The 19712-nt window shown below is 60.1% G+C and overlaps 5 non-coding genes across 5 annotated transcripts; all 5 read right to left on the reverse strand.

Moving 5' to 3' along the window:
* Positions 1-171: 171 nt before the first annotated feature.
* Positions 172-362, reverse strand: LOC135984620 (U2 spliceosomal RNA). Its single transcript, XR_010605667.1, has one exon. It is a non-coding gene; the product is annotated as a U2 spliceosomal RNA (small nuclear RNA).
* A 4460-nt stretch (positions 363-4822) lies between these two features.
* Positions 4823-5013, reverse strand: LOC135984621 (U2 spliceosomal RNA). Its single transcript, XR_010605668.1, has one exon. It is a non-coding gene; the product is annotated as a U2 spliceosomal RNA (small nuclear RNA).
* Positions 5014-9490: 4477 nt separating this feature from the next.
* LOC135984622 (U2 spliceosomal RNA) lies at positions 9491-9681 on the reverse strand. The gene has a single exon (XR_010605669.1). It is a non-coding gene; the product is annotated as a U2 spliceosomal RNA (small nuclear RNA).
* Positions 9682-14142: 4461 nt separating this feature from the next.
* On the reverse strand, positions 14143-14333 carry LOC135984623 (U2 spliceosomal RNA). Its single transcript, XR_010605670.1, has one exon. It is a non-coding gene; the product is annotated as a U2 spliceosomal RNA (small nuclear RNA).
* Positions 14334-18810: 4477 nt separating this feature from the next.
* Positions 18811-19001, reverse strand: LOC135984627 (U2 spliceosomal RNA). Its single transcript, XR_010605673.1, has one exon. It is a non-coding gene; the product is annotated as a U2 spliceosomal RNA (small nuclear RNA).
* Between the last annotated feature and the right edge of the window lie 711 nt (positions 19002-19712).

The raw sequence follows: 19712 nt of genomic DNA on the forward strand, positions 1-19712 counted from the left end.
GAGACCCGGCCTACGCCAGGAAACCCGCACCGGATCAGCCCCGACAATGCCCCTCCGACGGGCCAAAGAACGCCAGACACACCACACGCTCCACTCCACGCACAACGCCCGCGAGCCCCGCACCCGGCGCCCCTTCGCTCTGTCTTCAACCACGAAAGGATCCCCACCGGGGTGGGGTGCACCGTTCCCGGAGGCACTGCAATACCGGGACGATGCGTGGAGCGGAGGGAGCAAGCTCCGGATCCAACTCCCAGGCCCAAAAATCCGTTTAATATAAAGTCCTCTCATCGAGGACGTATCAGATATTAAACTGATAAGAACAGATACTACACTTGATCTTAGCCAAAAGGCCGAGAAGCGATGCCCCACCCCCTCCGCCGCACCGCCCCATCCTCTTCCAGACCCTCCGACCTCGCGGTCACTCCCGCCGCGCCGCGCCGCACCCACGCCCGAGCGCCTTTCCCGCTCTACTCCCCTCACTCTCGCCCACGGTTCCACCGGGGTCCGCGGGCACCGACTCTCGCCGCGCCCGGAGACGCCCCGCGACGAGCCTCCCAGCGGCCCCTTCGGCCTCTCGGGTACGCGATTGGTGTATGCCCGCCTCTAATTTGCATTCTCCCCGCCCCTCGTCACGCCGGCCCTCGTCCCCGCGCGCCCCGCCCCTTGTTTCCTGTCCGCGATCTGATTGGCACGATCCGCATCCAGATTTGCATTCGCCCCGCCCACTCACCTCTCCGCCCACACCCCGAGCCGATTTGCGTACTCGGCGCGGCTTTTGCTTCTGTTCTATTTCTGCCCAACCTCTTCTATTGCTATTTCTCCTGTGTCTAGCTCTAGTTTTATTTTTCTCCGTATTTTTCTTTTTCTTTCCTATTTCTCTTTCCCGGCGGCCCGTTCGACCGCTGCTCTCCTGATTTCTACGTCCCGCCCTTAGTGCGGCGCGGCGCGCGGTCGCGGAGCCCAATGCGCACGCGCAGCTCTGCTGGCGCAGTGCTGCGATTTCGCCAGCAGGCGGCAGCAGTGAGCAGCCGGCGGGAATGCTTGGGTGCCTGTTTTCCCCAAAATTGTTCTTTTTAATTTTATTCCCCCACCCCTTCCCGCCCTCCCGCCGTTGCGGACCCAGATTCAGGGTGTCCGGGACGTTTTTGTGCCGTGGCGACGCCTCCCGCTCCGTGCCTGCGGCCCCACAGGGTAAACTCCCTACTTAGGGGAGCCGGCCCCAAATTGCGGTGGGAAAAGGGGGAAATGGAGAAGCGGGAGAGAGGCAGCTGTTGGAAGTGCTTTTATATCTTTATTTCTTCAGAAATATATCAAGCGCGATTGACTTTTTAAATCCTTTCTATACACAGGGGGCTTTGAGGCCAATTGTCTGAGGTTCAACCAGGCCGAGTTGCCGGGTCCTGCACTTGGGCCACAACAACCCCGCGAACGCTGCAGGCTGGGGAAGAGCGGCTGGAAAGCGCCTCGCAGAAAAGGCCCTGGGGGTGTTGGTGCCAGCGGCTGAACATGAGCCAGCGTGTGCCCAGGCGGCCAAGAGGCCACCAGCATCCTGGCTTGTATCAAGAATAGTGTGGCCAGCAGGACTAGAGAAGTGATTGTGCCGCTGTGCTGGGCACTGGGGAGGTCAAACCTCCAATCCTGGGGGCAGTTTGGGGCCCCTCACGCCAAGAAAGGCCTTGAGGTGCTGGAGCGAGTTGAGAGAAGGGAACGGAGCTGGGGAAGGGGCTGGAGCACAAGTGCGATGGGAGCGGCTGAGGGAGCTGGGGGTTCAGCTGGAGAACAGGAGCTGAGGGGAGACCACCTGATCTCTGACCTGCCTGAAAGGAGCTTGGAGCCGGGGCGGGGTGGGGGGGGGGGGTCGGGCTCCGCTCCCCAGGAACAAGCGCCAGGAGCAGAGGAAACGGCCTCGAGTTGCGCCAGGGGAGGTTGAGGTTGGATCTGGGGACCAATTTCTTCCCCAAAGGGCTGTCGGGCGTTGGAACAGGCTGCCCAGGGCAGTGCTGGAGTCACCGTCCCTGGAGGAGCGTAAAAGGTGTTTAGACAAGTTCCTTAGGGACATGGTTTAGTGCTAGAGTTACGTTAGGTTATGGCTGGACTCGATGATCCTCAGGGTCTCTTCCAACCGAAATGATTCTATGATTCAAGATCTTCTAAACCGGCCACCAGCCTGCTTAGGGTCCCCCCAGCTTCCAACTTTCCTTACACTTAACAGGCACGTGCTTTGTTCCATCTTCCAGCAGCAAAAACACACACGGTCTCAGACCCAGAGCACAACCTCGGGATGCCCACGCACACTTTGTTGTTCTGATGAGGAGCCACGGGCATCCCCGCGAGTACGGCTGCACGCAGCAGAGCAGGCGTGGATTTAACCCCGAGCGAGAGGCCGGCTGCCCACGGGCAGAATGAACTCACCTCCGTGCTGCCCAGAGCTCCTGCTGGGGACAGCCCTGCCTGCACCGGCCGCTCCGCAGCTGTGCCGGGAGCACAGCCCGGTCCTCGGGGGCTGCCACGAACAGACACCCCAGCTCGTTGCAGCTCCTGCTCATTGCAGCCGCAGGTGATTTTGCTCTGGCCGATGCACACTCGAGGCAGCACACAGCCCCTCTCACTCCAGCTCCTGCTCACTGCAGTGCTGGCTGACTGAAGCTCCAGTTCCTTCAGCTCCTTCTCCTGACAAGCTCCAGCTGTTCCTACAGTTCCTACAAGGTTGTAAACCAATTGCTGTGAAAAGCCGAGTGTTAGGATTAAACACCATAGTTATACATTGTATAAATACTACTGAGTTTGTATGATCAGTTAACTATTCCAAGCTGTGTACAAAGACAAAAAATCTTTTAGGAACCTCTAGCCATCATGTGACAAGACTAGGCCTAACGTAGCAAGACTAGGCCTAATGTAACAGAAACCTAACAAAGAAACAACAGCTCTGCAGAGACTGGACTTGAGGCAAAGCGGGGTGTCCTTGGCTTGCAAGCTGGGAAAGTGGAATATTCCACTAAATGAAGAAAGAGCTACAAGACTCGCACTGAGTAGCAGCACAAAATGACAGTATGCTTGTTCAAGAAATCAGGTTAAGAAGCCGACACTGGGGCGAGAGGGGGGGGCACCAGGCTGTGAAGACAACGGGGACATTAGAGACCCCTGATGAACACTCTGGAATACCAAAGATGAACTTCCGGCAAGGGGCGGGTCTATGTAAATAATTTATGTTTAATGCATTATCTAATTAGTATAAACAGATGAATACGCAACAGGTATAGGTAATAAATGCCAAGAAGTGCAAATCATGCGCACACTCGATCAGAGGAACGATCCTCTGAGTGTCCAGCACCCTGCAATAAAAGCGCTGCCTCTTAACACTTTCAAAGCAGTGTTAAGGGATCTTTTTGCCAGCTTTTCAGTATCAGCACGTCGGCCTCCTGAACTCTGGCGTCGGACACCACCGGACCCCCACCTCTGGGAGGTCCATGCCCCTGCCCAGTCCCTGCTCTCCCCTGCAGCGCCCACTGCCCTCCCACCCCCTACAAAACCAGCCAAACCGGCTTTGGCTTTTGGCCCAAACCAGCTCCCCTAGTGCCCATTTCTGAGCCCAACCCCAGCTGCTGAGCCTGTTCTCCAGTCCCAAAAACGCAAGATTTGACCTCTATTCCTGAGCCTGAGGCCGCACAACTCCATCTGTTTCTGAGCCCCAAAATCCACTGCCTAAGACTGTTTGCAAGCCCCAGGAACAGAAATCTCCGTCTCCGTTTCTGGCCCCCAGCAGCTGCTTTCTGGCCCCTTGCACCCCCGCGTGCGATGCTGAGGGCTGGGGGGAGCTCAGCCCCGCCCCCAGCCCCGCACCCCCGGGCCCCACACGCAGTTTGGGGAGCGCTGGGAGCTGCGGAGCGCCCGGCCCCGTCCTGCGGGCAGCACCAGCACAGGCGGGGCAGCGCTTCTTCATTGCCGGGGATGGGACGAGGCCGCCCCTGCTCGCCCCGGCCGGACACGGGCTCGGCCCCAAACCCCCCGCGCCCGGGGCAGCGCTGTCCCGAGGCCGCTCCACCCCAGGGGTCGCTCGGCTCGGGGCTCGGCCGCGCCCGCAGCAGCCTGGAGCGCGGGGACCCACCGCACATCGCGGAGCCGGAGCTGCAGTTCCGCCCTTTGGCCGAACGGCAGCAGGGAAAACGGAACAACATAGAAACAAACACCGAGGAGGGACGGAAATGAAAGCAATTGCAAAGCCCAAATTCCCGATGAGAACAACAGCGGCGGGACTGGGGTGCAGAGAATTGCGGGGGGAGACAACGGGCGGTTTGAGGGGTGCAGGCGGCGCCACAGGGGTCCGCAGGCAGAGCGGCTATGGGGGGGCGGTGCAGAATATGGGGGCTGGAGGGGAGAGAGGAGGGAGCGAGGACCCGAGAGCGGAGGGCAAAGGACGGGGGAGTGTCACGGGGGAAAGAACGCGCGCGGGGCACATTCGGAGAGAAACCGCTTGGGGAGGGAAGGAGACGCAGAGGGGGACGGGAGACGGACACGGACACGCGAGGGTGATGTGGAAATAACAAGGTGCACGGGCGGCCGCGGGCGGGGGTGATCCGCGCTGGAGGGTCCGCCCGGGACCACCCACAGCAGACGAGTCACCGGGACAGCCCGCAGCGGAGAACCCGCTCTGGAGACCCGGCCTACGCCAGGAAACCCGCACCGGATCAGCCCCGACAATGCCCCTCCGACGGGCCAAAGAACGCCAGACACACCACACGCTCCACTCCACGCACAACGCCCGCGAGCCCCGCACCCGGCGCCCCTTCGCTCTGTCTTCAACCACGAAAGGATCCCCACCGGGGTGGGGTGCACCGTTCCCGGAGGCACTGCAATACCGGGACGATGCGTGGAGCGGAGGGAGCAAGCTCCGGATCCAACTCCCAGGCCCAAAAATCCGTTTAATATAAAGTCCTCTCATCGAGGACGTATCAGATATTAAACTGATAAGAACAGATACTACACTTGATCTTAGCCAAAAGGCCGAGAAGCGATGCCCCACCCCCTCCGCCGCACCGCCCCATCCTCTTCCAGACCCTCCGACCTCGCGGTCACTCCCGCCGCGCCGCGCCGCACCCACGCCCGAGCGCCTTTCCCGCTCTACTCCCCTCACTCTCGCCCACGGTTCCACCGGGGTCCGCGGGCACCGACTCTCGCCGCGCCCGGAGACGCCCCGCGACGAGCCTCCCAGCGGCCCCTTCGGCCTCTCGGGTACGCGATTGGTGTATGCCCGCCTCTAATTTGCATTCTCCCCGCCCCTCGTCACGCCGGCCCTCGTCCCCGCGCGCCCCGCCCCTTGTTTCCTGTCCGCGATCTGATTGGCACGATCCGCATCCAGATTTGCATTCGCCCCGCCCACTCACCTCTCCGCCCACTCACCTCTCCGCCCACACCCCGAGCCGATTTGCGTACTCGGCGCGGCTTTTGCTTCTGTTCTATTTCTGCCCAACCTCTTCTATTGCTATTTCTCCTGTTTCTAGCTCTAGTTTTATTTTTCTCCGTATTTTTCTTTTTCTTTCCTATTTCTCTTTCCCGGCGGCCCGTTCGACCGCTGCTCTCCTGATTTCTACGTCCCGCCCTTAGTGCGGCGCGGCGCGCGGTCGCGGAGCCCAATGCGCACGCGCAGCTCTGCTGGCGCAGTGCTGCGATTTCGCCAGCAGGCGGCAGCAGTGAGCAGCCGGCGGGAATGCTTGGGTGCCTGTTTTCCCCAAAATTGTTCTTTTTAATTTTATTCCCCCACCCCTTCCCGCCCTCCCGCCGTTGCGGACCCAGATTCAGGGTGTCCGGGACGTTTTTGTGCCGTGGCGACGCCTCCCGCTCCGTGCCTGCGGCCCCACAGGGTAAACTCCCTACTTAGGGGAGCCGGCCCCAAATTGCGGTGGGAAAAGGGGGAAATGGAGAAGCGGGAGAGAGGCAGCTGTTGGAAGTGCTTTTATATCTTTATTTCTTCAGAAATATATCAAGCGCGATTGACTTTTTAAATCCTTTCTATACACAGGGGGCTTTGAGGCCAATTGTCTGAGGTTCAACCAGGCCGAGTTGCCGGGTCCTGCACTTGGGCCACAACAACCCCGCGAACGCTGCAGGCTGGGGAAGAGCGGCTGGAAAGCGCCTCGCAGAAAAGGCCCTGGGGGTGTTGGTGCCAGCGGCTGAACATGAGCCAGCGTGTGCCCAGGCGGCCAAGAGGCCACCAGCATCCTGGCTTGTATCAAGAATAGTGTGGCCAGCAGGACTAGAGAAGTGATTGTGCCGCTGTGCTGGGCACTGGGGAGGTCAAACCTCCAATCCTGGGGGCAGTTTGGGGCCCCTCACGCCAAGAAAGGCCTTGAGGTGCTGGAGCGAGTTGAGAGAAGGGAACGGAGCTGGGGAAGGGGCTGGAGCACAAGTGCGATGGGAGCGGCTGAGGGAGCTGGGGGTTCAGCTGGAGAACAGGAGCTGAGGGGAGACCTTCTGATCTCTGACCTGCCTGAAAGGAGCTTGGAGCCGGGGCGGGATGGGGGGGGGGGGGTCGGGCTCCGCTCCCCAGGAACAAGCGCCAGGAGCAGAGGAAACGGCCTCGAGTTGCGCCAGGGGAGGTTGAGGTTGGATCTGGGGACCAATTTCTTCCCCAAAGGGCTGTCGGGCGTTGGAACAGGCTGCCCAGGGCAGTGCTGGAGTCACCGTCCCTGGAGGAGCGTAAAAGGTGTTTAGACAAGTTCCTTAGGGACATGGTTTAGTGCTAGAGTTACGTTAGGTTATGGCTGGACTCGATGATCCTCAGGGTCTCTTCCAACCGAAATGATTCTATGATTCAAGATCTTCTAAACCGGCCACCAGCCTGCTTAGGGTCCCCCCAGCTTCCAACTTTCCTTACACTTAACAGGCACGTGCTTTGTTCCATCTTCCAGCAGCAAAAACACACACGGTCTCAGACCCAGAGCACAACCTCGGGATGCCCACGCACACTTTGTTGTTCTGATGAGGAGCCACGGGCATCCCCGCGAGTACGGCTGCACGCAGCAGAGCAGGCGTGGATTTAACCCCGAGCGAGAGGCCGGCTGCCCACGGGCAGAATGAACTCACCTCCGTGCTGCCCAGAGCTCCTGCTGGGGACAGCCCTGCCTGCACCGGCCGCTCCGCAGCTGTGCCGGGAGCACAGCCCGGTCCTCGGGGGCTGCCACGAACAGACACCCCAGCTCGTTGCAGCTCCTGCTCATTGCAGCCGCAGGTGATTTTGCTCTGGCCGATGCACACTCGAGGCAGCACACAGCCCCTCTCACTCCAGCTCCTGCTCACTGCAGTGCTGGCTGACTGAAGCTCCAGTTCCTTCAGCTCCTTCTCCTGACAAGCTCCAGCTGTTCCTACAGTTCCTACAAGGTTGTAAACCAATTGCTGTGAAAAGCCGAGTGTTAGGATTAAACACCATAGTTATACATTGTATAAATACTACTGAGTTTGTATGATCAGTTAACTATTCCAAGCTGTGTACAAAGACAAAAAATCTTTTAGGAACCTCTAGCCATCATGTGACAAGACTAGGCCTAACGTAGCAAGACTAGGCCTAATGTAACAGAAACCTAACAAAGAAACAACAGCTCTGCAGAGACTGGACTTGAGGCAAAGCGGGGTGTCCTTGGCTTGCAAGCTGGGAAAGTGGAATATTCCACTAAATGAAGAAAGAGCTACAAGACTCGCACTGAGTAGCAGCACAAAATGACAGTATGCTTGTTCAAGAAATCAGGTTAAGAAGCCGACACTGGGGCGAGAGGGGGGGGCACCAGGCTGTGAAGACAACGGGGACATTAGAGACCCCTGATGAACACTCTGGAATACCAAAGATGAACTTCCGGCAAGGGGCGGGTCTATGTAAATAATTTATGTTTAATGCATTATCTAATTAGTATAAACAGATGAATACGCAACAGGTATAGGTAATAAATGCCAAGAAGTGCAAATCATGCGCACACTCGATCAGAGGAACGATCCTCTGAGTGTCCAGCACCCTGCAATAAAAGCGCTGCCTCTTAACACTTTCAAAGCAGTGTTAAGGGATCTTTTTGCCAGCTTTTCAGTATCAGCACGTCGGCCTCCTGAACTCTGGCGTCGGACACCACCGGACCCCCACCTCTGGGAGGTCCATGCCCCTGCCCAGTCCCTGCTCTCCCCTGCAGCGCCCACTGCCCTCCCACCCCCTACAAAACCAGCCAAACCGGCTTTGGCTTTTGGCCCAAACCAGCTCCCCTAGTGCCCATTTCTGAGCCCAACCCCAGCTGCTGAGCCTGTTCTCCAGTCCCAAAAACGCAAGATTTGACCTCTATTCCTGAGCCTGAGGCCGCACAACTCCATCTGTTTCTGAGCCCCAAAATCCACTGCCTAAGACTGTTTGCAAGCCCCAGGAACAGAAATCTCCGTCTCCGTTTCTGGCCCCCAGCAGCTGCTTTCTGGCCCCTTGCACCCCCGCGTGCGATGCTGAGGGCTGGGGGGAGCTCAGCCCCGCCCCCAGCCCCGCACCCCCGGGCCCCACACGCAGTTTGGGGAGCGCTGGGAGCTGCGGAGCGCCCGGCCCCGTCCTGCGGGCAGCACCAGCACAGGCGGGGCAGCGCTTCTTCATTGCCGGGAATGGGACGAGGCCGCCCCTGCTCGCCCCGGCCGGACACGGGCTCGGCCCCAAACCCCCCGCGCCCGGGGCAGCGCTGTCCCGAGGCCGCTCCACCCCAGGGGTCGCTCGGCTCGGGGCTCGGCCGCGCCCGCAGCAGCCTGGAGCGCGGGGACCCACCGCACATCGCGGAGCCGGAGCTGCAGTTCCGCCCTTTGGCCGAACGGCAGCAGGGAAAACGGAACAACATAGAAACAAACACCGAGGAGGGACGGAAATGAAAACAATTGCAAAGCCCAAATTCCCGATGAGAACAACAGCGGCGGGACTGGGGTGCAGAGAATTGCGGGGGGAGACAACGGGCGGTTTGAGGGGTGCAGGCGGCGCCACAGGGGTCCGCAGGCAGAGCGGCTATGGGGGGGCGGTGCAGAATATGGGGGCTGGAGGGGAGAGAGGAGGGAGCGAGGACCCGAGAGCGGAGGGCAAAGGACGGGGGAGTGTCACGGGGGAAAGAACGCGCGCGGGGCACATTCGGAGAGAAACCGCTTGGGGAGGGAAGGAGACGCAGAGGGGGACGGGAGACGGACACGGACACGCGAGGGTGATGTGGAAATAACAAGGTGCACGGGCGGCCGCGGGCGGGGGTGATCCGCGCTGGAGGGTCCGCCCGGGACCACCCACAGCAGACGAGTCACCGGGACAGCCCGCAGCGGAGAACCCGCTCTGGAGACCCGGCCTACGCCAGGAAACCCGCACCGGATCAGCCCCGACAATGCCCCTCCGACGGGCCAAAGAACGCCAGACACACCACACGCTCCACTCCACGCACAACGCCCGCGAGCCCCGCACCCGGCGCCCCTTCGCTCTGTCTTCAACCACGAAAGGATCCCCACCGGGGTGGGGTGCACCGTTCCCGGAGGCACTGCAATACCGGGACGATGCGTGGAGCGGAGGGAGCAAGCTCCGGATCCAACTCCCAGGCCCAAAAATCCGTTTAATATAAAGTCCTCTCATCGAGGACGTATCAGATATTAAACTGATAAGAACAGATACTACACTTGATCTTAGCCAAAAGGCCGAGAAGCGATGCCCCACCCCCTCCGCCGCACCGCCCCATCCTCTTCCAGACCCTCCGACCTCGCGGTCACTCCCGCCGCGCCGCGCCGCACCCACGCCCGAGCGCCTTTCCCGCTCTACTCCCCTCACTCTCGCCCACGGTTCCACCGGGGTCCGCGGGCACCGACTCTCGCCGCGCCCGGAGACGCCCCGCGACGAGCCTCCCAGCGGCCCCTTCGGCCTCTCGGGTACGCGATTGGTGTATGCCCGCCTCTAATTTGCATTCTCCCCGCCCCTCGTCACGCCGGCCCTCGTCCCCGCGCGCCCCGCCCCTTGTTTCCTGTCCGCGATCTGATTGGCACGATCCGCATCCAGATTTGCATTCGCCCCGCCCACTCACCTCTCCGCCCACACCCCGAGCCGATTTGCGTACTCGGCGCGGCTTTTGCTTCTGTTCTATTTCTGCCCAACCTCTTCTATTGCTATTTCTCCTGTGTCTAGCTCTAGTTTTATTTTTCTCCGTATTTTTCTTTTTCTTTCCTATTTCTCTTTCCCGGCGGCCCGTTCGACCGCTGCTCTCCTGATTTCTACGTCCCGCCCTTAGTGCGGCGCGGCGCGCGGTCGCGGAGCCCAATGCGCACGCGCAGCTCTGCTGGCGCAGTGCTGCGATTTCGCCAGCAGGCGGCAGCAGTGAGCAGCCGGCGGGAATGCTTGGGTGCCTGTTTTCCCCAAAATTGTTCTTTTTAATTTTATTCCCCCACCCCTTCCCGCCCTCCCGCCGTTGCGGACCCAGATTCAGGGTGTCCGGGACGTTTTTGTGCCGTGGCGACGCCTCCCGCTCCGTGCCTGCGGCCCCACAGGGTAAACTCCCTACTTAGGGGAGCCGGCCCCAAATTGCGGTGGGAAAAGGGGGAAATGGAGAAGCGGGAGAGAGGCAGCTGTTGGAAGTGCTTTTATATCTTTATTTCTTCAGAAATATATCAAGCGCGATTGACTTTTTAAATCCTTTCTATACACAGGGGGCTTTGAGGCCAATTGTCTGAGGTTCAACCAGGCCGAGTTGCCGGGTCCTGCACTTGGGCCACAACAACCCCGCGAACGCTGCAGGCTGGGGAAGAGCGGCTGGAAAGCGCCTCGCAGAAAAGGCCCTGGGGGTGTTGGTGCCAGCGGCTGAACATGAGCCAGCGTGTGCCCAGGCGGCCAAGAGGCCACCAGCATCCTGGCTTGTATCAAGAATAGTGTGGCCAGCAGGACTAGAGAAGTGATTGTGCCGCTGTGCTGGGCACTGGGGAGGTCAAACCTCCAATCCTGGGGGCAGTTTGGGGCCCCTCACGCCAAGAAAGGCCTTGAGGTGCTGGAGCGAGTTGAGAGAAGGGAACGGAGCTGGGGAAGGGGCTGGAGCACAAGTGCGATGGGAGCGGCTGAGGGAGCTGGGGGTTCAGCTGGAGAACAGGAGCTGAGGGGAGACCTTCTGATCTCTGACCTGCCTGAAAGGAGCTTGGAGCCGGGGCGGGGTGGGGGGGGGGGGGTCGGGCTCCGCTCCCCAGGAACAAGCGCCAGGAGCAGAGGAAACGGCCTCGAGTTGCGCCAGGGGAGGTTGAGGTTGGATCTGGGGACCAATTTCTTCCCCAAAGGGCTGTCGGGCGTTGGAACAGGCTGCCCAGGGCAGTGCTGGAGTCACCGTCCCTGGAGGAGCGTAAAAGGTGTTTAGACAAGTTCCTTAGGGACATGGTTTAGTGCTAGAGTTACGTTAGGTTATGGCTGGACTCGATGATCCTCAGGGTCTCTTCCAACCGAAATGATTCTATGATTCAAGATCTTCTAAACCGGCCACCAGCCTGCTTAGGGTCCCCCCAGCTTCCAACTTTCCTTACACTTAACAGGCACGTGCTTTGTTCCATCTTCCAGCAGCAAAAACACACACGGTCTCAGACCCAGAGCACAACCTCGGGATGCCCACGCACACTTTGTTGTTCTGATGAGGAGCCACGGGCATCCCCGCGAGTACGGCTGCACGCAGCAGAGCAGGCGTGGATTTAACCCCGAGCGAGAGGCCGGCTGCCCACGGGCAGAATGAACTCACCTCCGTGCTGCCCAGAGCTCCTGCTGGGGACAGCCCTGCCTGCACCGGCCGCTCCGCAGCTGTGCCGGGAGCACAGCCCGGTCCTCGGGGGCTGCCACGAACAGACACCCCAGCTCGTTGCAGCTCCTGCTCATTGCAGCCGCAGGTGATTTTGCTCTGGCCGATGCACACTCGAGGCAGCACACAGCCCCTCTCACTCCAGCTCCTGCTCACTGCAGTGCTGGCTGACTGAAGCTCCAGTTCCTTCAGCTCCTTCTCCTGACAAGCTCCAGCTGTTCCTACAGTTCCTACAAGGTTGTAAACCAATTGCTGTGAAAAGCCGAGTGTTAGGATTAAACACCATAGTTATACATTGTATAAATACTACTGAGTTTGTATGATCAGTTAACTATTCCAAGCTGTGTACAAAGACAAAAAATCTTTTAGGAACCTCTAGCCATCATGTGACAAGACTAGGCCTAACGTAGCAAGACTAGGCCTAATGTAACAGAAACCTAACAAAGAAACAACAGCTCTGCAGAGACTGGACTTGAGGCAAAGCGGGGTGTCCTTGGCTTGCAAGCTGGGAAAGTGGAATATTCCACTAAATGAAGAAAGAGCTACAAGACTCGCACTGAGTAGCAGCACAAAATGACAGTATGCTTGTTCAAGAAATCAGGTTAAGAAGCCGACACTGGGGCGAGAGGGGGGGGCACCAGGCTGTGAAGACAACGGGGACATTAGAGACCCCTGATGAACACTCTGGAATACCAAAGATGAACTTCCGGCAAGGGGCGGGTCTATGTAAATAATTTATGTTTAATGCATTATCTAATTAGTATAAACAGATGAATACGCAACAGGTATAGGTAATAAATGCCAAGAAGTGCAAATCATGCGCACACTCGATCAGAGGAACGATCCTCTGAGTGTCCAGCACCCTGCAATAAAAGCGCTGCCTCTTAACACTTTCAAAGCAGTGTTAAGGGATCTTTTTGCCAGCTTTTCAGTATCAGCACGTCGGCCTCCTGAACTCTGGCGTCGGACACCACCGGACCCCCACCTCTGGGAGGTCCATGCCCCTGCCCAGTCCCTGCTCTCCCCTGCAGCGCCCACTGCCCTCCCACCCCCTACAAAACCAGCCAAACCGGCTTTGGCTTTTGGCCCAAACCAGCTCCCCTAGTGCCCATTTCTGAGCCCAACCCCAGCTGCTGAGCCTGTTCTCCAGTCCCAAAAACGCAAGATTTGACCTCTATTCCTGAGCCTGAGGCCGCACAACTCCATCTGTTTCTGAGCCCCAAAATCCACTGCCTAAGACTGTTTGCAAGCCCCAGGAACAGAAATCTCCGTCTCCGTTTCTGGCCCCCAGCAGCTGCTTTCTGGCCCCTTGCACCCCCGCGTGCGATGCTGAGGGCTGGGGGGAGCTCAGCCCCGCCCCCAGCCCCGCACCCCCGGGCCCCACACGCAGTTTGGGGAGCGCTGGGAGCTGCGGAGCGCCCGGCCCCGTCCTGCGGGCAGCACCAGCACAGGCGGGGCAGCGCTTCTTCATTGCCGGGGATGGGACGAGGCCGCCCCTGCTCGCCCCGGCCGGACACGGGCTCGGCCCCAAACCCCCCGCGCCCGGGGCAGCGCTGTCCCGAGGCCGCTCCACCCCAGGGGTCGCTCGGCTCGGGGCTCGGCCGCGCCCGCAGCAGCCTGGAGCGCGGGGACCCACCGCACATCGCGGAGCCGGAGCTGCAGTTCCGCCCTTTGGCCGAACGGCAGCAGGGAAAACGGAACAACATAGAAACAAACACCGAGGAGGGACGGAAATGAAAACAATTGCAAAGCCCAAATTCCCGATGAGAACAACAGCGGCGGGACTGGGGTGCAGAGAATTGCGGGGGGAGACAACGGGCGGTTTGAGGGGTGCAGGCGGCGCCACAGGGGTCCGCAGGCAGAGCGGCTATGGGGGGGCGGTGCAGAATATGGGGGCTGGAGGGGAGAGAGGAGGGAGCGAGGACCCGAGAGCGGAGGGCAAAGGACGGGGGAGTGTCACGGGGGAAAGAACGCGCGCGGGGCACATTCGGAGAGAAACCGCTTGGGGAGGGAAGGAGACGCAGAGGGGGACGGGAGACGGACACGGACACGCGAGGGTGATGTGGAAATAACAAGGTGCACGGGCGGCCGCGGGCGGGGGTGATCCGCGCTGGAGGGTCCGCCCGAGACCACCCACAGCAGACGAGTCACCGGGACAGCCCGCAGCGGAGAACCCGCTCTGGAGACCCGGCCTACGCCAGGAAACCCGCACCGGATCAGCCCCGACAATGCCCCTCCGACGGGCCAAAGAACGCCAGACACACCACACGCTCCACTCCACGCACAACGCCCGCGAGCCCCGCACCCGGCGCCCCTTCGCTCTGTCTTCAACCACGAAAGGATCCCCACCGGGGTGGGGTGCACCGTTCCCGGAGGCACTGCAATACCGGGACGATGCGTGGAGCGGAGGGAGCAAGCTCCGGATCCAACTCCCAGGCCCAAAAATCCGTTTAATATAAAGTCCTCTCATCGAGGACGTATCAGATATTAAACTGATAAGAACAGATACTACACTTGATCTTAGCCAAAAGGCCGAGAAGCGATGCCCCACCCCCTCCGCCGCACCGCCCCATCCTCTTCCAGACCCTCCGACCTCGCGGTCACTCCCGCCGCGCCGCGCCGCACCCACGCCCGAGCGCCTTTCCCGCTCTACTCCCCTCACTCTCGCCCACGGTTCCACCGGGGTCCGCGGGCACCGACTCTCGCCGCGCCCGGAGACGCCCCGCGACGAGCCTCCCAGCGGCCCCTTCGGCCTCTCGGGTACGCGATTGGTGTATGCCCGCCTCTAATTTGCATTCTCCCCGCCCCTCGTCACGCCGGCCCTCGTCCCCGCGCGCCCCGCCCCTTGTTTCCTGTCCGCGATCTGATTGGCACGATCCGCATCCAGATTTGCATTCGCCCCGCCCACTCACCTCTCCGCCCACTCACCTCTCCGCCCACACCCCGAGCCGATTTGCGTACTCGGCGCGGCTTTTGCTTCTGTTCTATTTCTGCCCAACCTCTTCTATTGCTATTTCTCCTGTTTCTAGCTCTAGTTTTATTTTTCTCCGTATTTTTCTTTTTCTTTCCTATTTCTCTTTCCCGGCGGCCCGTTCGACCGCTGCTCTCCTGATTTCTACGTCCCGCCCTTAGTGCGGCGCGGCGCGCGGTCGCGGAGCCCAATGCGCACGCGCAGCTCTGCTGGCGCAGTGCTGCGATTTCGCCAGCAGGCGGCAGCAGTGAGCAGCCGGCGGGAATGCTTGGGTGCCTGTTTTCCCCAAAATTGTTCTTTTTAATTTTATTCCCCCACCCCTTCCCGCCCTCCCGCCGTTGCGGACCCAGATTCAGGGTGTCCGGGACGTTTTTGTGCCGTGGCGACGCCTCCCGCTCCGTGCCTGCGGCCCCACAGGGTAAACTCCCTACTTAGGGGAGCCGGCCCCAAATTGCGGTGGGAAAAGGGGGAAATGGAGAAGCGGGAGAGAGGCAGCTGTTGGAAGTGCTTTTATATCTTTATTTCTTCAGAAATATATCAAGCGCGATTGACTTTTTAAATCCTTTCTATACACAGGGGGCTTTGAGGCCAATTGTCTGAGGTTCAACCAGGCCGAGTTGCCGGGTCCTGCACTTGGGCCACAACAACCCCGCGAACGCTGCAGGCTGGGGAAGAGCGGCTGGAAAGCGCCTCGCAGAAAAGGCCCTGGGGGTGTTGGTGCCAGCGGCTGAACATGAGCCAGCGTGTGCCCAGGCGGCCAAGAGGCCACCAGCATCCTGGCTTGTATCAAGAATAGTGTGGCCAGCAGGACTAGAGAAGTGATTGTGCCGCTGTGCTGGGCACTGGGGAGGTCAAACCTCCAATCCTGGGGGCAGTTTGGGGCCCCTCACGCCAAGAAAGGCCTTGAGGTGCTGGAGCGAGTTGAGAGAAGGGAACGGAGCTGGGGAAGGGGCTGGAGCACAAGTGCGATGGGAGCGGCTGAGGGAGCTGGGGGTTCAGCTGGAGAACAGGAGCTGAGGGGAGACCTTCTGATCTCTGACCTGCCTGAAAGGAGCTTGGAGCCGGGGCGGGGTGGGGGGGGGGGGGTTGGGCTCCGCTCCCCAGGAACAAGCGCCAGGAGCAGAGGAAACGGCCTCGAGTTGCGCCAGGGGAGGTTGAGGTTGGATCTGGGGACCAATTTCTTCCCCAAAGGGCTGTCGGGCGTTGGAACAGGCTGCCCAGGGCAGTGCTGGAGTCACCGTCCCTGGAGGAGCGTAAAAGGTGTTTAGACAAGTTCCTTAGGGACATGGTTTAGTGCTAGAGTTACGTTAGGTTATGGCTGGACTCGATGATCCTCAGGGTCTCTTCCAACCGAAATGATTCTATGATTCAAGATCTTCTAAACCGGCCACCAGCCTGCTTAGGGTCCCCCCAGCTTCCAACTTTCCTTACACTTAACAGGCACGTGCTTTGTTCCATCTTCCAGCAGCAAAAACACACACGGTCTCAGACCCAGAGCACAACCTCGGGATGCCCACGCACACTTTGTTGTTCTGATGAGGAGCCACGGGCATCCCCGCGAGTACGGCTGCACGCAGCAGAGCAGGCGTGGATTTAACCCCGAGCGAGAGGCCGGCTGCCCACGGGCAGAATGAACTCACCTCCGTGCTGCCCAGAGCTCCTGCTGGGGACAGCCCTGCCTGCACCGGCCGCTCCGCAGCTGTGCCGGGAGCACAGCCCGGTCCTCGGGGGCTGCCACGAACAGACACCCCAGCTCGTTGCAGCTCCTGCTCATTGCAGCCGCAGGTGATTTTGCTCTGGCCGATGCACACTCGAGGCAGCACACAGCCCCTCTCACTCCAGCTCCTGCTCACTGCAGTGCTGGCTGACTGAAGCTCCAGTTCCTTCAGCTCCTTCTCCTGACAAGCTCCAGCTGTTCCTACAGTTCCTACAAGGTTGTAAACCAATTGCTGTGAAAAGCCGAGTGTTAGGATTAAACACCATAGTTATACATTGTATAAATACTACTGAGTTTGTATGATCAGTTAACTATTCCAAGCTGTGTACAAAGACAAAAAATCTTTTAGGAACCTCTAGCCATCATGTGACAAGACTAGGCCTAACGTAGCAAGACTAGGCCTAATGTAACAGAAACCTAACAAAGAAACAACAGCTCTGCAGAGACTGGACTTGAGGCAAAGCGGGGTGTCCTTGGCTTGCAAGCTGGGAAAGTGGAATATTCCACTAAATGAAGAAAGAGCTACAAGACTCGCACTGAGTAGCAGCACAAAATGACAGTATGCTTGTTCAAGAAATCAGGTTAAGAAGCCGACACTGGGGCGAGAGGGGGGGGCACCAGGCTGTGAAGACAACGGGGACATTAGAGACCCCTGATGAACACTCTGGAATACCAAAGATGAACTTCCGGCAAGGGGCGGGTCTATGTAAATAATTTATGTTTAATGCATTATCTAATTAGTATAAACAGATGAATACGCAACAGGTATAGGTAATAAATGCCAAGAAGTGCAAATCATGCGCACACTCGATCAGAGGAACGATCCTCTGAGTGTCCAGCACCCTGCAATAAAAGCGCTGCCTCTTAACACTTTCAAAGCAGTGTTAAGGGATCTTTTTGCCAGCTTTTCAGTATCAGCACGTCGGCCTCCTGAACTCTGGCGTCGGACACCACCGGACCCCCACCTCTGGGAGGTCCATGCCCCTGCCCAGTCCCTGCTCTCCCCTGCAGCGCCCACTGCCCTCCCACCCCCTACAAAACCAGCCAAACCGGCTTTGGCTTTTGGCCCAAACCAGCTCCCCTAGTGCCCATTTCTGAGCCCAACCCCAGCTGCTGAGCCTGTTCTCCAGTCCCAAAAACGCAAGATTTGACCTCTATTCCTGAGCCTGAGGCCGCACAACTCCAGCTGTTTCTGAGCCCCAAAATCCACTGCCTAAGACTGTTTGCAAGCCCCAGGAACAGAAATCTCCGTCTCCGTTTCTGGCCCCCAGCAGCTGCTTTCTGGCCCCTTGCACCCCCGCGTGCGATGCTGAGGGCTGGGGGGAGCTCAGCCCCGCCCCCAGCCCCGCACCCCCGGGCCCCACACGCAGTTTGGGGAGCGCTGGGAGCTGCGGAGCGCCCGGCCCCGTCCTGCGGGCAGCACCAGCACAGGCGGGGCAGCGCTTCTTCATTGCCGGGGATGGGACGAGGCCGCCCCTGCTCGCCCCGGCCGGACACGGGCTCGGCCCCAAACCCCCCGCGCCCGGGGCAGCGCTGTCCCGAGGCCGCTCCACCCCAGGGGTCGCTCGGCTCGGGGCTCGGCCGCGCCCGCAGCAGCCTGGAGCGCGGGGACCCACCGCACATCGCGGAGCCGGAGCTGCAGTTCCGCCCTTTGGCCGAACGGCAGCAGGGAAAACGGAACAACATAGAAACAAACACCGAGGAGGGACGGAAATGAAAGCAATTGCAAAGCCCAAATTCCCGATGAGAACAACAGCGGCGGGACTGGGGTGCAGAGAATTGCGGGGGGAGACAACGGGCGGTTTGAGGGGTGCAGGCGGCGCCACAGGGGTCCGCAGGCAGAGCGGCTATGGGGGGGCGGTGCAGAATATGGGGGCTGGAGGGGAGAGAGGAGGGAGCGAGGACCCGAGAGCGGAGGGCAAAGGACGGGGGAGTGTCACGGGGGAAAGAACGCGCGCGGGGCACATTCGGAGAGAAACCGCTTGGGGAGGGAAGGAGACGCAGAGGGGGACGGGAGACGGACACGGACACGCGAGGGTGATGTGGAAATAACAAGGTGCACGGGCGGCCGCGGGCGGGGGTGATCCGCGCTGGAGGGTCCGCCCGGGACCACCCACAGCAGACGAGTCACCGGGACAGCCCGCAGCGGAGAACCCGCTCTGGAGACCCGGCCTACGCCAGGAAACCCGCACCGGATCAGCCCCGACAATGCCCCTCCGACGGGCCAAAGAACGCCAGACACACCACACGCTCCACTCCACGCACAACGCCCGCGAGCCCCGCACCCGGCGCCCCTTCGCTCTGTCTTCAACCACGAAAGGATCCCCACCGGGGTGGGGTGCACCGTTCCCGGAGGCACTGCAATACCGGGACGATGCGTGGAGCGGAGGGAGCAAGCTCCGGATCCGACTCCCAGGCCCAAAAATCCGTTTAATATAAAGTCCTCTCATCGAGGACGTATCAGATATTAAACTGATAAGAACAGATACTACACTTGATCTTAGCCAAAAGGCCGAGAAGCGATGCCCCACCCCCTCCGCCGCACCGCCCCATCCTCTTCCAGACCCTCCGACCTCGCGGTCACTCCCGCCGCGCCGCGCCGCACCCACGCCCGAGCGCCTTTCCCGCTCTACTCCCCTCACTCTCGCCCACGGTTCCACCGGGGTCCGCGGGCACCGACTCTCGCCGCGCCCGGAGACGCCCCGCGACGAGCCTCCCAGCGGCCCCTTCGGCCTCTCGGGTACGCGATTGGTGTATGCCCGCCTCTAATTTGCATTCTCCCCGCCCCTCGTCACGCCGGCCCTCGTCCCCGCGCGCCCCGCCCCTTGTTTCCTGTCCGCGATCTGATTGGCACGATCCGCATCCAGATTTGCATTCGCCCCGCCCACTCACCTCTCCGCCCACTCACCTCTCCGCCCACACCCCGAGCCGATTTGCGTACTCGGCGCGGCTTTTGCTTCTGTTCTATTTCTGCCCAACCTCTTCTATTGCTATTTCTCCTGTGTCTAGCTCTAGTTTTATTTTTCTCCGTATTTTTCTTTTTCTTTCCTATTTCTCTTTCCCGGCGGCCCGTTCGACCGCTGCTCTCCTGATTTCTACGTCCCGCCCTTAGTGCGGCGCGGCGCGCGGTCGCGGAGCCCAATGCGCACGCGCAGCTCTGCTGGCGCAGTGCTGCGATTTCGCCAGCAGGCGGCAGCAGTGAGCAGCCGGCGGGAATGCTTGGGTGCCTGTTTTC

This window comes from Caloenas nicobarica, chromosome 1 (assembly GCF_036013445.1).
Source record: "Caloenas nicobarica isolate bCalNic1 chromosome 1, bCalNic1.hap1, whole genome shotgun sequence".
NCBI lineage: Eukaryota > Metazoa > Chordata > Aves > Columbiformes > Columbidae > Caloenas > Caloenas nicobarica.